The sequence below is a fragment of the Lissotriton helveticus genome, chromosome 2_2 (assembly GCF_964261635.1).
Source record: "Lissotriton helveticus chromosome 2_2, aLisHel1.1, whole genome shotgun sequence".
Lineage (NCBI taxonomy): Eukaryota > Metazoa > Chordata > Amphibia > Caudata > Salamandridae > Lissotriton > Lissotriton helveticus.
This window is the reverse complement of record NC_136060.1, coordinates 17,477,261-17,493,920: the sequence shown is the minus strand read 5'-3', so window position 1 is coordinate 17,493,920 and position 16,660 is coordinate 17,477,261. Positions and strand designations below refer to the sequence as shown.

The 16,660-nt window shown below is 40.9% G+C and overlaps 1 long non-coding RNA gene across 1 annotated transcript in view; it reads right to left on the bottom strand.

Annotated features, from left to right (window-relative positions):
* Positions 1 to 15,823: 15,823 nt before the first annotated feature.
* The window catches only part of LOC144821710 (uncharacterized), a 362,405-nt gene continuing 361,568 nt past the window's right edge, over positions 15,824 to 16,660 (bottom strand). Inside the window, exon 3 of the long non-coding RNA XR_013608399.1 lies at positions 15,824 to 15,868. This is a non-coding gene — a long non-coding RNA (uncharacterized LOC144821710). The remainder of the gene's footprint in view (positions 15,869 to 16,660) is intronic.

Genomic DNA, 16,660 nt, shown 5'->3' with positions numbered 1-16,660 from the left:
TCTGTCACTCACTTTCACACACACACATGCTTACACATACACTGCTCTCACTCACTTAAACACACTATCACCCGCAAGCATGCACACAACATACATTTAAAAACACTTTACCACACCTGCCATCAAGCAGCCCTTTCCAGCTAAGTGTGCTCTATCTTTATTTCACTAATAGAAAATATTAGAATACTATTCACTATTAATATAATGAAAATGGGCAGAAAATAAGGAATGTGGCGCAGTCCCTGTGTTCTTGGCACTAATTTTGCCACCTCTGAAACTAGGGGTCAAAAAGGCAGTGCCAAGTGTTGCTAAGAGCAAGCCAAGGGTCACAGCTGCCACCCCTGGCGACCACAAAATGACTTGTTTGTGGTTGATGCTGGACCACAAGGACTTAGTTGGATACTGCGGAAATATTACATATTGGCTTGCTTCGTACAAGAAATGAGGCTGGAGGCTAATTGAGCAGCAAAAGCTAACCCGCTCTTATGTGCGCTCCTCTGGTGCTGGTTTGGAGCAAATTCGGGCTCAGTGCTAATGCTACAGCGTCGCTCCAGAAATCAGTTCTAATCAATACTCACCATTTCCCTAAAACCTTAGAAACACACAAATCATGCATCAGTGGGGCCCATAACACTGCGCATTTACCCTATTCACTTACACTTGGCTTCAAGGCTTTGGTGAATCGCAATGGAGAAGTGCTGCAACATTTGGTGGAGCGTCTAAACCTATTTAACTATTCATTCTTTACACCTGCAGATTTAACATTTTACCATGGGTTCATTCAGACTTTAATTATTCAGACACACAACCATAGTGGCAATGTATCTACTAGAATGAAAATTAGGCGTAGGAAGAATCAAAGACCAGCTTTTACTTCTTCATTTATCTAATTTTTATTCAAAGCAAAACTTTGTCATGTCTGACATTTATGCATTAGTAAATCTTTATTCAGTAAAATCTTAAACTTTATTTCAGAATGATCATTTTATTTAGAGCTCAAGGAAAATCGCTTTATTTTAGAAAACAGTTAAAGATTAGCAAAAAAACTGATAATTCCAAATTCATTCTCTCCTAACATCCCTAACTAACAGCCCCATCTTATCCTTCAATCCTGCAAAGCAAACAAGTAAAAAGTCATTAGAATCTTACATCCAGGAATCGGTCAGCAATCGGGCAGCTTCTCCAGTAGAAATCGGAAAAGCGACCACTTCTAGCTAAAACCAGGGGTTTTTATACCCTATTTCTCTAACTTAATCTATCTAAATTGTAACTACCATCACTTATTGGGTCTCTGATTGGAAAAAATCGCGGTGGGTGAACATCTCTTCACCATTACAGCATCATTTTCACAGCGTGTCAGCGAAAAAAGAAAGGATCTTTGTTTAAATCAGTCCGTGGCCTAGGCGCTTCCTTGCATTTGAAACATGCATCAACTTTCTCAGGCTCTGAGCATTACATCATCCATGCTTGGCACCCATCCTAGGTTCCAGGCCATGGTAGCCTTGAACCTACTCGAGCACAGGCAGTTCACTCTGACTTGCAGATTTTTGGTGCGCATGCGCTGTCCAGCTCTTGCTCACAGTTTACCCGAGCAGCCATCTTTTGCATAGGCCTCAGAAGCCACTTTTGGAACTATCGTAAAAACAAACACAGATATTGAATTTAAACCCGTTCTGTTTACCTCCCACCTTACTAATGTTTCCCTATGAGTTGTTACCTAGCAGATAAGCCACGTAAATGCATTTTATACTTACATTTTTGACCTCTCCACCACACAGAAACGTATAAAATAAGCACATTAAAAAGCATTTGTTTACAATTAAGCTGCACATTAGTTCACAACACGATAACAATACATATTAGCTGGGTTTATTGCAACATGCAAGCAAAGTTAGTTTTCCCCGTGTGTAATAATAAAAATAATGTGTGCACTTTACTCTATGGTTGGTTAATTTCTCAAAACATGCAATCAGTAAATATTAACGTTATGGGACATTAACTTTGCGAGGGGTACACAAAACTTTGCGTTTGCCACCTCACTCCATCAATTCCCTCATCTGGTGTTTTTATCACCAAATAACTCTCAAAATTTTGGACAATTTAGCAGAACATGTTTCAAATTCTTTTGTTTAGTATCATCTATACTTTTGTTTCTTTTTCTTTTGAATTTTTGAAAACCTTTTCTTTTATTTCTTGCATTTCTATCTCATTCTTTTCTCTCATCCTTGCTAATCGTTCTTCATTCCTTTTCTTCATCAAGTTTCTGAAATCTCTTCTACCTTTGTATATACAACATAACCTTATCATAAGGATTACTATCACTAAGACTGTTATTGGTATTAGTATTTTACCTATAATTGAACTACCTATTTCTTGAAACCAATGCTTAATTGCTGAGAAACTTTTACCCAGTCTTTCAAGGACACCTTCAACCTCCAGTGGTTCAATTTCTTTAGGCAAATCTGTAATATTTATAATATAATTTTCAATGTTCTGACTTTTATCTGGAATATAAGTACAACAATGTTGAACTTTCAATATTCCACAGACTCCTCCCTCTTTTGCTAAAATTATATCAAGGGCAAGTCGGTTTCGCACAACCATAGCTCTCATAGCAACTATTTCAGTATCTACCATTAGGAATCCTCCGGCTGTATCTGTTGATAATTTATCAACTATTGTGGACAATTTTCAGATTCTATTTGCATTAAACAAAATTCCCACTGCTGGTATCAGTGCTCCAAATACATTACCTATTATTTCTAACAAACTCTCTCTTCTTTTTCGACTTAGAACTTTACCTATCTCATGCTTTCCATTAGTACCTCTGTCTACATGAAACATTTTAGGAAGACCAAACCTACATAACATGTCCCATACCAGTGGTCTGGCAGTCTATAATAAGCTCTATTCCCACATATGAAATAAATTCCAGGAAAAACAGGATAATTTCCTCCTTTAAATCCCCAACCTCCTATAATTCTATAGGTATCTTCACATTGACTCACACCCACAAAATAATTGTCATACATTGAATTATCTCTTCTGATACAAAATGTTCCCAACATTGGTGCATCTATATTGATTGCTACATTCACATTTGTATCCTCAATGTTCTCATCATCAAATGTGTAATATTTAGACTTTGCATGTTTCATCTTCTCTTTTCGTTTGTAAGCTATTCTCCTTTCCTCAACCATGTTTAAGAATGCCTTCTCTTCAACTTTCATTTTACATGTCAAATTATTATTAAATGTTATGCTGCTACCCTCCCTGGCCCTTACCGCATTTAAAACAAAATCAGCACCGCTATTTTGCGGGTCCGGGCTCCGGGGCTCCTGGGTCACGTGACTACGACGTGACGCCGCCATCTTGGGAAGGCTGTTCCCTTGCTTTGTCTGGGGGTTAGCGGGCTAGCGCTTTTCTCCGCCACTCGCCTACTTAAGGTGAGCCTTGACTCGGGGTCAGCCTGGAGAAGGTGACCACCGCGTTTGCAGAACTTTTATTCGTTTAGCGCTGTGCTGTGGCTCGCGCTTGTTTTAACTACCTATTTTGTATTTTTGTTCATTTGCTTTCATTACCCCTGGTTTTACTGTTATGCTGCTACCCCCCCTGGCCCTTACCGCATATAAAACAAAATCAGCACCGCTATTTTGCGGGTCCGGGCTCCGGGGCTCCTGGGTCACGTGACTACGACGTGACGCCGCCATCTTGGGAAGGCTGTTCCCTTGCTTTGTCTGGGGGTTAGCGCGCTAGCGCTTTTCTCCGCCACTCGCCTACTTAATGCTCGCCTGGAGCGTAGCGGTCTAGCGCAGCGGTCGCGCCCTCGCTACGCCTGAGTCTCGCCAGAGTCCTGCCCGTCTGCGCTAAGGCAGGGCTAGGGCAGGGGACTCTGGCTTCCATAGGATGATGTCGGCTGCATACTTGCGTTCTTTGCGCCACGAGGTAAGAGATTGCCTTCATGGCGCCTTGGATCCTCTTAGTGGGCCCTTTCAGTGTCCCACCTGTTCCTTTACCATCCCCAAGCCGCAGCCTATTTTAAGTCTTCAAGTTAGACCGTCCTGTGTCCACAAGTTAGACTCTGTGGTTGGCGGTGCCACTCATACTACCCTTAAAGTCTATCATCTGAATGTTAGATCGCTGACATGCCACCATCAAGAAGTATTTTCTCTGATTACAGATGACAATCCGGATATATTTTTCTTTACTGAAACCTGGCTGCATGACCACTCCACGGCTGTCATGAACTTAGCCCTTCCTGTGGGATACACCTTGCACTCTCTCCACCGCAAGACTAGAGGTGGAGGCATCGCAGTGGCGGTAAAAACTTGTTACCCCTGCGTTTGGAAACCCATCACCATAGCAGGTTGTGAGAGCGCGCATTTTAACATCACAGTGAATCCCCATTTTACTTTTTCGGGACTATTAATCTACAGGCCTCCCAGCCCCGAGGCCGCCTTTCGGCATAGCCTCCTGGAGGTGGTCTCCTCTTTAGCTATGAAAACGGTCAATTTCACGATTATAGGCGACCTCAACTTGCATATGGAGGCTCCGCTCTCGAATTCAGTCTATAGCCTGTTGGCGGATCTTGAAGCATTTCAAATAAACCAACGGGTTCAACATCCGACCCATATAGGCGGACATCTGCTGGATCCTGTCCTGACAAATCTCCCCACCAACATTGCAGTGCTTCATCCTAGACCGATGGCCTGGACCGATCATCATTTGATCGAAATCCATATCACTACTCCTATTCCTTCCCTCAGAAACAATACTCCTGACCTTTTCAAACGCCCCTGGAGAAACCTGAACCTTGAGCATTTTCATCAGCTTTTGATAAAACACCATCCTCAACCCCCCACTGAAGTCTCTCTCGGTTATGACAGCTTCTGGGAGTGGTTAAAGCACTCATTAGACACTCTTATACCGGCTAGGTGGAGTAAGACTAGATCAAGTCCTTCCAGTCCCTGGTACAACGAATCCCTTAAAACACTCAAATCTTCCTGCAAAAAAGCGGAACGTGCATGGCGCAAAACTTATGATGTTGACCTCAAGTCGGCCTATAGGGCCTGTACTAGAGTGTACCATTGGGCTATATGCTCAGCCAGAGCTGCCTTCTATTCTCAGGAGATAAAGAACAGCACGAATCCCACCAAGGTGATCTTCAGGGTATGCAAGGACCTCACAAGTAAAAAGAACAATACTACTATTCTTGAAGCCTCTTTGGCTCACTGTGAGGATCTGGCTTCGTTTTTCGTGGGAAAGGTTGAGGCCATCTACAGGTCATTCTCTCAGCCTTCTATCAGGGACAATACTATTGCACCAACGGTCTCTACATCACTGTTGACTATCCCCAGTCCCACTCTGGAGGAGTTCAAAGCCTTGACAACGAAAGTTAAATCTGGCTCACCGGATGACCCTATGAGACCCATTCAATTTCGGGAACTAGCCGAGTGCTGCTATCCTGCCATGCACAGTCTTATCGAGCTGTCCTTTAACACTGGCAGTGTTCCCAGCGCATGGAAGCAGGCTACCATCATTCCGATCCTTAAAAAGCCTGCCCTTGATCCCACCAAATCGGAACACTATCGGCCTATCTCCCTGCTCCCCTGGCTGGCTAAATTAGCAGAATCGCATGCTAATCATATTTTATCATCTCATCTGCAGGCAGCTAATATATTGGATAACTCTCAGAATGGGTTTCGGGTGGGCCACAGTACTGAGACTGCCCTCCTGACTGTGGTGGAGCACATCAGGAAGATACTGGATCAGGATCAAACGGCGGCACTGATCCTACTGGATCTCAGTGCCGCCTTTGACACGGTGTCCCACCAGATCCTTCTGCACCGTCTCAAGGAGGTTGGAGTTGGAGAGATAGCACTCGAGTGGTTTCGATCTTTTCTTACAGATCGAACCTTCAAAGTATCCACACCTCCCTTCGTTTCTGCTCCTCGTCCCATTCCTCAGGGTGTCCCGCAGGGATCGGCCCTTAGCCCTACCTTATTTAATTTGTATGTTCAGCCGTTGGCGGAGGTTGCCCATAGTTTCGGTCTCACCATGGTGTCATACGCCGATGATACACAGCTGGCGGTGTCACTTAATGGCGACTCCAACATGGATGCTCCTACCTTTCAGTCCGCTCTTAAAGCGGTGGCAGGCTGGATGATGAACAATCGGCTTCAACTTAATGCCTCTAAGACTGAGGTTATTATTTTTGGTAGGGATAGTGGGCTCTGGGGTGATCAATGGTGGCCTTCTGAATTGGGCCCCGTTCCCACTCCGGTGGCCGAAGTCAGAAACCTTGGGGTTTGGCTGGATGACAAACTATCCTTTACCCCCCATACTAAACGTGTAGCTGGTACTTGTTTTGGTGCTTTGCAGTGTCTTCGACCCATCTTCAAGTTTTTTGATGCGGACACCAGACAGATCATTGTCCAAGCTCTGGTTCTTACCAGATTGGACTATGCCAGCTCTCTGCTCCTGGGTGTGAATCAGGCTGAACTAGCTCGCCTTCAGAGGGTGCAAAATGCGGCGGCCAGGATGTTGGTTGGCCTTCCGAAGTTTGTATCTGCCCGCCGAACTATCCGAGATCTTCCTTGGTTGCCTGTTGGGCAAAGAATTAAATTTAAAGCTCTTTGTTTAGTTTTTTAAATTCTTAAGTCAGCTTCCCCCCCTATCCTTTCGCAGACTATCCTTCATTACGTTCCTTCCAGAGCCCTTCGATCCTTAGGGTTAAATCTTGCCATGGTGCCACGCTTTAAAAGAGCTAGAATGGGTGGACGTTCTTTTTCAGTGTTGGCGGCAACTCTCTGGAACTCTCTGCCTGCCCCGCTCCGTTCTATCCCTGATCTACTTCCTTTCAGGAAGGCTTTAAAAACCTTCCTATTTTCTACAGTTTAGTCCTTTTCCCACCTGGTTATTGGCTGCTGTGTTGTGTTTTACCATCTCCATAAGCGCCGGGACGCCACTTGGCTGCGGCATCTGTGCGCTATATAAAATAAAATAACATAACATAACATAACTCGTGCGTTAACTCATCTACTTCTAGAAAATATTCTCCCATTACCTCTGCATACTTTCTTTTATTTAATGTATTATCAATCTTTAATTTCTCAAATATCTCATCCACATTGGAATAATGATACTCCAGTTTCCCAGTCTTGTAAAACAAACTTGAAATTACACTACAAGTTATTCCATATGTAAGAGGAAGGTGGTGATAGGTCACGCCTTCTGACACTGATGCTGACAACTTTACACAAACATAACAGTCATCAACATTCATTGTTTTAATGTACTCCAGCAATACCTTTGAAAAAGTGTTTTTGGTGTTATCACTAATAGACCTATCTTGATGCAGCTCTGGCTTGTACACATGAGTCTCATGCACTTTTTCTTTCTCAATTGGCTTACTTGAACTCACATTCGGTTTTAATTTCGTTAAGTTAGTTTGGAAAGGAATCACAATAGCTAAAATTACCCACAATGTCGTCATTAACCCCATACATATTGTAAAACATCTACACCATTTTCTAAATATAGAACATTTTGTTCTATGATTGTTCATTGCCATTTTCCCTAACACCGTTTCTTCGACCTTATGTCACCTATAAATTTCACACCACTTAGCACTCTAACAGGTTTTTCTTCGACCTTGTGTCAATTACTATTCTAAATTCTTCTATAATTAGATTTTTCTAACAAGTTTTCTTCGACCTTATGTCAACTCCGAACTCTTCTATATTTACAAAATCTGTCTCACAGGACTTCAGACTTTTTATTTGAATATCATATACTTTGAGCACCTAACTTTCCATTTCTTAATTGACTTCTTTACTCACTTTTCCCAATTGGCTTTGGGTCGTACAAGTTTTCTTGACTACGATTAACTTCAACAATCGGTGGCAGGACAATATATGTCCACTCAACTGATTTGTACCTCTGATTTGGACGTCTTACTCTTTTAGGCCTTTGAATAGTCTCTATTTTCTTTCCCAATGTTTCTTTCTGGCTAGAGATCTCATTCACTTGGTCTTCTTGCTCTTTTGTTTTGTTCACTATTTTGAATTTTAATCCTCCAGCTCCTTTAGGCCAATAGTCTCCTTTACAGACTTTCTTAGTCTTCGGCTCTATTGTATTATGTGCCACTCTCCAAGCTCTTTTCCTTGTGCTTTTTCTTAAAGGAGTTTCATCTGCACTGTCATCAGTTTCACTTTCAGTGTCTTACACTGTATCATTGATTATGATCTTTACAATGTCTTTGTCTTCATCAGTTTCAGTTCACTCTACTGTTACTCTGTTAGGAACACCTTCATAACTGGTACTTGGAATCTCATCCTTGTCGTGAGTTACTTCCTTTTCCCCAGTTTCAGGATTTCCGTTCCTGCTTTCAGAGTCTTCAGTTTGCTTTACAGTTTTCTCTTTTTCAGCAACTTTTTCTTCACGTTCTTTTGCGTCTTTACTGGTGCTTGTCTTTACCGATTCTCGACCTTCAAGTTGATTTCTGAATCTGGTATTTCAACAATCTCCCTTTCACCTTCACCTTCAGACGCAGAACTGGCTTCTGATACTTCCAGATGTCGACGTTCCTGTCGATCTTCAATATATGGATCCTTCTCTGGTTCACCTTCAGAATCAGAGTCAGTTGTACTTTCACCGTCGTATGGGTATTCAGGTTCAGGCACACGAATGGTGTGACTAGCATGAACCCACCTTTTCAGTCCAGCACACTTAACTGCAGTAGTACTGACCAAGATCACTTGACGTGGTCTTTGCCACCTTGGTACCAAACAATTCCTTCTGCGATGAACTTTCACTCGTACCCAGACCCCAGGGACTATATCATGAGCTGGAATTTTCTCTTTGGTATTTGATTCAGTTCCCACCTGGTGAAGCACAGAAGTTACTACATCAGATAGATTCTTGCAGTAATCCAGAATGATGTCATCATTTATGGTTAACAACTTATTAACTGGTACATAGGCTCATTACCCTTCCCATCAAGATTTCGTGAGGACTTACTCCAGTTTTTCTGTCAGGTATGCTTCTTAATGTCATTAACACAAGGGGCAAAGCATCTGGCCACTTCATTCCTGTTGCCAAACACATATTTGCAATTCTATTTTTAATTGTTCCATTAACCTGTTCAACGACTCCTGAAGCCTCAGGTCTATATGCACAATGCAGCTTCTGGCGAATGTCCAGAGCTTCACAAATCATCTGCATTAACTCATTTTGAAAATGCTGGCCTCTGTCCGATTCAATCGTGACCGGGAACCCAAAACTTGGTATTATCTCACGAAAGAACAGTTTAGCAACAGTTATTCCATCATTCCTTCTCGTGGGGAAGGCTTCTACCCATCGAGTGAACAAACAGATTATCACAAGAACATATCTGAGTCTGTTGCATGGAGGTAATTCAACAAAATCCATCTGAACTCTTGTAAATGGGCCACCCTTCCGTCCTATGGAATTGAACCCTGGTCCCGGGCTAGACCTCTGCATCAGGGTCTGCCGCTCTAACCATTGAGCCACACTTCTCCACTTTCACTTCTGCTTCAATTGTATCATGTAACAGTGTTCATGGGTTGACATTTACACACCTCGCAATTGTCACATTCTCAGCACCCAAAATTATTTACTCATAACGTGTCATTCTGCTGTTAGTCATGTACTGAGTCTTTGCTCTTGTAAGGAGAATCTCCACTGAATGAGGTACATAGACTCTCACAGGAAATCCCATCACAATTCCTTCACTTTGCTCCAGACTTACACTAGTTGCTGCTACTGCTTTTAGACAACCTGGCAAAGCCTTTGCAACAGGGTCCAAAACAGCTGAGAAATACGCAATTGGTTTTCTCATTCTTCCATGCCTCTGAATTAATACTGACAGAGCACATCCCTCTCGCTCACTGCAGTATAGTTCAAATTCTTTTTCATAATCAGGCATTCCTAAAGCTGGTGCTTCACACAATTTAGTTTTGAGCTGTTCGAATACTTCCATCTCTGTTTTGGTCAAAACAATAGGGTCTCTGATGTCTGCCTTTGTCAGTCTCTGCAATGGTTTTGCAATCAATGAAAATCCACTTATCCACTGTCTGCAATAACCCACCATTCCTAGGGACATTCTTACCTGTCTTTGAGTTTTAGGGGGCTGCATTCCTTGTATCATTTTAATTCTCTCAATTGTGACCTGTCTGATTCCTTTAGCAATCTTGTGACCTAAATACTGTACTTCTTTCTGGCAAAACTACAATTTTGATGGAGACACTTTATGTCCCTCTTCAGCCAAATGATTCAACAATGCTACTGTATCAATTATACAGGCATCCTTTGTTTTTGATGCAACCAAAAGATCATCAATATACTGTACTAACACAGATTCTCCAGGCATGCTCAAATTTTCTAATGATTTCTTTAGCAGCTGATTAAAATTCAATGGACTCTCAGTGTACCCTTGTGGTATTCTACACTATGCTAGGGTACGATTTTGGAAATGCAACGCAAAAATTGGTTGGCTTTCTGGATGCAATGGAACAGTAAAGAACGCATTGCATAAATCAATCACTGTGTACCATTCTGCATCATGAGGTAGTTGGTACAAAATCATTGCTGGATTAGGGACAATTGGACAACATGGGACTACAATTTTATTAAATTTTCCCAGGTCCTGTACAATTCTAAATGTCCGATTTGGCTTTTTTAATCCCATAATTGGTGAATTACAAGGACTACTCTCGATTTCTCTTAGAATTCCCTGCTCAATCATTTTGTCAATCACGGGAGTAATTCCTTCAATTACTTCTGCAGTCATTTTATACTGGGGTATATTCGGATAATTTGCACCTTCTTTTATGGACACTTTCACAGGATCAACTTCTTTCATCAAACCTATATTTTTTCCAGTGAAATCCCATAAACTTTCTTTCACTGCCTCTTTCAGTTCAACAGGAATTTTATCTTTTTCAAAAACAGGAAACAGTTTGTCTTGTTCTGCCTCAATCATGAGCATTGTCATTTTATACAAACTATCTTCGTCTGGAGTCTGCAATTCTATGCCATCTGGTGAACAGTATATGGCACAGTTCATTTTACAGAATATATCCCTGCCTAACAAATTAACAGGACTGCTGTCACACACCACAAACCGATGCATATCTTTATACGTCCCAATCTCTATTTCAACTGGTTTTGTCAAAGGAGTATTTATTTGTCTGTTAGCTACACCTACAACCTGGATTGTCTCACCCGAGAGAGGAAGATTTTGAATTTCCACTGATCTAACAGTAGAACAGGTAGCACCAGTGTCCACTAGGAAAGTTATTTCCACATCATTCACCTTTCCGCTCACAAATGGACCTGACTGATCTACCTCAAGAGTGGCTCCAAGCACACACTCTTCTTCCTCCCTCAGGCACCGTCAGAAACTTTCATCCGGCTCACTGCCATTCTCTTCTTGCAACCAATATTGAGGACACGCTTTTACTCTTTGCGGTCTTTTAACCTGCTCACCACCGCTGAATCCTGTCTCTGCACTGTATTTCTGCTGATTCCCACTGTATGGCAGTGGCGGTTGCGGCACCTGACTTTGCTGATTTGCTATCTGCTCTTGCTGCGGTTGCTGCTGATTTACCTCAAACTGCACCTGCGAATTCAATAATGTATGTTCCCCATCAACTCTAGGCGGACATTTACACTCTTGTTTCCAATGCCCTATCTGGCCGCAGTTGAAACATGGCATTTTCTTTTTCAAGTCATCAATATTCCCTACCAATTTAGGTTTACCTTTAAACCCACCTTGATCCCCTGTATTCTTATTCTCCATCTGTGCTACTTGTTGTTCTGCTACTTTTACTTGTGCCCACATGGCTTTCTCTTTCAGCTTCTTTTGTTTTGCATCAATCTCCTCACTACAGTATTTTGCTAGTCTCAGTACCTTATCTACTGAACTCGACTGCCAATCCATCATGCTATGCCTAATGATATCTAAAATTTCTGGTCTTAATCCATATACGAACCTGTATACAAAGTGACTCATGTCTTTCTCATTTAATTCCTCATAACCACTATACTGTTTAAAGACTAACAACAAACTTTCATAAAATGAATGCACAGTTTCTTTCGGCTCCTGTGTTGTTTTGTCTATCTTTACCCAATCAATTTCTTTTGGAGGTATTTTGTTTTTCAACCATACTATCACTTGCTCGTATTTCCTCAGCACGTCTGCTGAGGGAGCTCCCGTTTTCTCATCTCTGGGATACTCCTCCCTTGGCCAATTCGCAGATATTTTACATTCTGTCCATAAATCTGTTGGTACCACTATGTCAAATATTCCATCTAAATCAATCCACAATACTTTTGACACCTTTACAAATCTCTCAACTTGTCAATACCATTCTACTGGCTTCCTTCTCAATCTGGGGAAATCATTCATAAATGACAATATATCTTGTCTGCTCCAGGGTACATGTACATATCCTCCTCCAGGAATTTCTCTCATAGGGAATTCAGTTGCCACTTTTCCCTTTTCTCTAATGGGGAAAGCTAAAGTAGATTTATCACTATTTTCTTATTTCTTCTTTGCCCACTTGACTCTCCATTTACCTACATCACCCCATTTGCGCAATAAAACAATCAAATCTTTTATCTGAGCTTGTCTTCCTGCAGTGTTCATATTTTCAATGTCTCTCTCTGCAAAATCTACTCGATAGGTTTTCTGCAATGACTTTATTTTGGAAAAATCTATTCCACATTCACTTGCCATTTCTTCTAATTGATCGTACATTGTCTTAGCTCTCTATGTTATACTTTTACATAAAAACATGAGCTCATCATCCTGGTAAGTTTTTTATCTGTCTGTCCCAATTGTTCCAATTATTAATTCTTCCATGTCTACTTTTAATTTAGACACATCCAACACTTTTAATTCCTGCTCTTTTAATTTTAATGATTTTATCCATTCACTTAACTCTTTTTCTGATGGTCCCATGGGTGTTTGCGTTAAATCTATTTTATCTGCACTTTTCTCTGGAGTGCCAGAGTCAGATTCTGCTCCTGTTGGGTATCCGCATGACAAATTTTGATTGAAAGTTCATTCTGGTGGATTTACACTTATATTCTGCCTTATTTCTGATAAATCAGGACAAGTACTCTCTTTTGCCTTCTGTAAACTTTGTTGTAATGGAATGGTTAGTCTAGGCTCTTTTAATTTCTGGTCTTTAAATACCGGTATCACATGTCCTATTGTTACTGGCACAGTTACAGCTTCCATATTCTTAGTAAGGTTTTGAATTAATTCATGTGCAGAACGCTCATAATCAGACATATTTGGCTGTTCATTACTTTGTCTTTCCGCACTTAGCACAATTCTGTGTGAATCATTACTTTGTACAGGAGTTCCTGTAATTCTAGCTTCTCCTACTGGTGTACTCGGGACATATCTTGTCTCTACTCTTTCAGGAAAATCTCTAAAATGTGATAGTTGTCTTGGCGATTCATTCACTCTTTCTTCTGCCATCGGGGCATTTGGGGTAGTCCATAAAGAACTTGGTTGATATGGGGTGGTCTCCTATTTAATATTTTTTCTAAAACAGCATCCTCTGATTCACTTTCACCATAGCTTTGATTTCCCAATTCTGTATTCTTTTTCTTTTCTGTACTTTTTCGTCCCTCATATTTTTCAACCAATCTGACGGGATACATGCCATCGCACATACTTCCATCCCTCCATCTCCGCATTCTAGTCTCATGTGTTTCTCTCCACAAATCTCTACCTCTACCTCTCGGTCTAAGATGGCTACTCAACCTCTCACTTTCCATTTGATGCATCTCATCTCCCCACTCAACTAACGCCTCAAATTGAGTTGGTCTGGGTCTCGGTTCAAGTTTCATCATTTTGTCTCTCAAATTTCTCAGAATAGCCAAATCAAACGATCCTCCTTCCGGAAAACCTAACACACCATCATCCTTGGTATAGTGAACCCAATTTTCCAACCAAACACACGTATGGTAACCATATTTCGTCAACATATAGGAAGCAGGTGTTTTCGGTGAAGGAAGGATTTTTCCCTCTCTCGTAACTCCCTCTTTATCTTTTACGAACATGTTTTTCAGCTTTTTAAACCATGAAGATTTCTTCCTGTCATCATCATAATAGTAGTATGACATTTTCAGTAAACTTTCCTGCTTTCAAAAGATCGCATACTATTCTGTTGTTGATTCCGTAACACCAACCTATCACAGCGCGGTTCGCACTAATGCACCAGTTAGAACACGATACGTCACTATAGTGCTTAACCAATAGCCTTTGCTGCTTTCAGTGATGAACCAATCAACTCCTACTCTGTCTTGGTCACGTGGACCAATCCCAGCGCAACACTTTTGACGTCACCAGCACTCCGGCTTCTGCTGCGCCGACTGACCCCTCCCTTACAGGGTTTTTCAAGAAGCCGTATTTACAAGATATTTTACAAAATCAGTTAGTAATTTACTTAAAACAAATCCACTAATCTGTTTAGCTAATAAAGTGATAGAATTTTCAATCATACAAGTATTCTGTAACCGGAGTAGACAACGCTTATCTCCTCAGAATTTTAGACCCGTCGATAAAGCAACGTTACTGGCTTTACCCTTTTATCAGGCAATAACGATCTCGCTTCTCTAGGAAAGCACATACAAAGATCTTTTTCACCTCCTTAGAGACAATCCCAGAGTTTCATTTGAATGCGTATTGCAATTTTATTGACACACATTCATACGGAAAACCCTATTCATATATACATGAACTCTGTGTTACCAGTAGGCAGTGCGTCCACTAACCCACCACAGAATTCCTCTATTGTTAGCAAAAGAGAGACGCCACTCCCTTTACCCTTCAATCAAGCTCGGGTTAAGACCTATTACTCTCCCAGCGGTAAGTTTTAGTCAGGATGCACGGGATGATCCCTATACTTGAAGGCTGAAATTTCATAGACTGTCCTCACTATACATTTATCCTTTCACACCTAAGGTCCCTAAACAGTGATATGCGACGATACCACCGCAGTATTCAGCAATACTCCTTTTTTTAAACAGACTAATTCACTGTGCGACTTTACCTAGCCACACTTCCTCTGCCTGCAGACAGAGGCACTGGCTTCACCCTACTCTATTAAGTCTTTCCAGGACTACATGTAACGTAATACAAACTCAACAAATGTTAGTCATAATTCTGTACATAAACTCTATATAGTACTTTACTATAACCCTAGCTTATTTCCTTAGTAACCACTACTCTGCTACTAAATTAATAACTGCTACAGCGCCGCTCCAGAAATCATTTCTAATCAATACTCACCATTTCCCTGAAACCTTAGAAACACACAAATCATGCATCAGTGGGGCCCATAACACTGCGCATTTACCCTATTCACTTACACTTGGCTTCAAGGCTTTGGTGAATCGCAATGGAGAAGTGCTGCAACATTTGGTGGAGCGTCTAAACCTATTTAACTATTCATTATTTACACCTGCAGATTTAACATTTTACCATGGATTTATTCAGACTTTAATTATTCAGACACACCACCATAGTGGCAACAGATCTTCTAGAATGAAAATTAGGCATAGGAAGAATCCAAGACCAGCTTTTACTTCTTCATTTATCTAATTTTTATTCAAAGCAAAACTTTATCATGTCTGACATTTATGCATTAGTAAATCTTTATTCAGTAAAATCTTAAACTTTATTTCAGAATGATCATTTTATTTAGAATTCAGGGAAAATCACTTTATTTTAGAAAACAGTTAAAGATTAGCAAAAAAAACAGATAGTTCCAAATACATTCTCTCCTAACATCCCTAACTAACACCCGCATCTTATCCTTCAATCCTGCAAAGCAAACAAGTAAAAAGTCATTAGAATCTTACATCCAGGAATCGGTCAGCAATCGGGCAGCATCTCCAGTAGAAATCGGAAAAGCGACCACTTCTAGCTAAAACCAGGGTTGTTTATACCCTATTTCTCTAACTTAATCTATCTAAATTGTAACTCCCATCACTTATTGGGTCTCTGATTGGACAAAATCGGGGTGGGTGAACATCACTTTACCATTACAGCATCATTTTCTCAGCGTGCCAGCGAAAAAAAGAAAGGGTCTTTGTTTAAATCAGTCCGTGGAATAGGCGCTTCCTTGCATTTGAAACATCCATCAACTTTCTCAGGCTCTGATAATAACCACGTTGGCGAAAGGAGTCATTTTCAATGTCGCCTTTGTCAAAATGGTACACTATAGATTCAAGAGTAATGACTGTGGTTGTGTAGACAACCCTCTTAAGCTTTTACTATTTCGCTGAATTGAAGATAGCATTGTAAAGATCAGTGTTGGTTAGTTTCTGTTTAATTGAATTAACAGAATGTGAAACATCCTTTCAACAGCGCAACTTTATTGCTTCATTGAAGTTGTTGCAACACCGTTCAGAAAGCTTAAATTACCAACGCTTTTCTGCTGCCTTATTAAGGTAAAATGCATTTAAAAATGTTTATGACTGAAAAGAAGCGCTCATGGAATAATTTCATTTTTTCCTCGTACAAACCAAAATCAGTCTGACCCATAATAGAGTATGTTATCTTTTATACCTCAATATCTAGGTTTGATAATTATCGAAGAGGAGTTTTGATTTA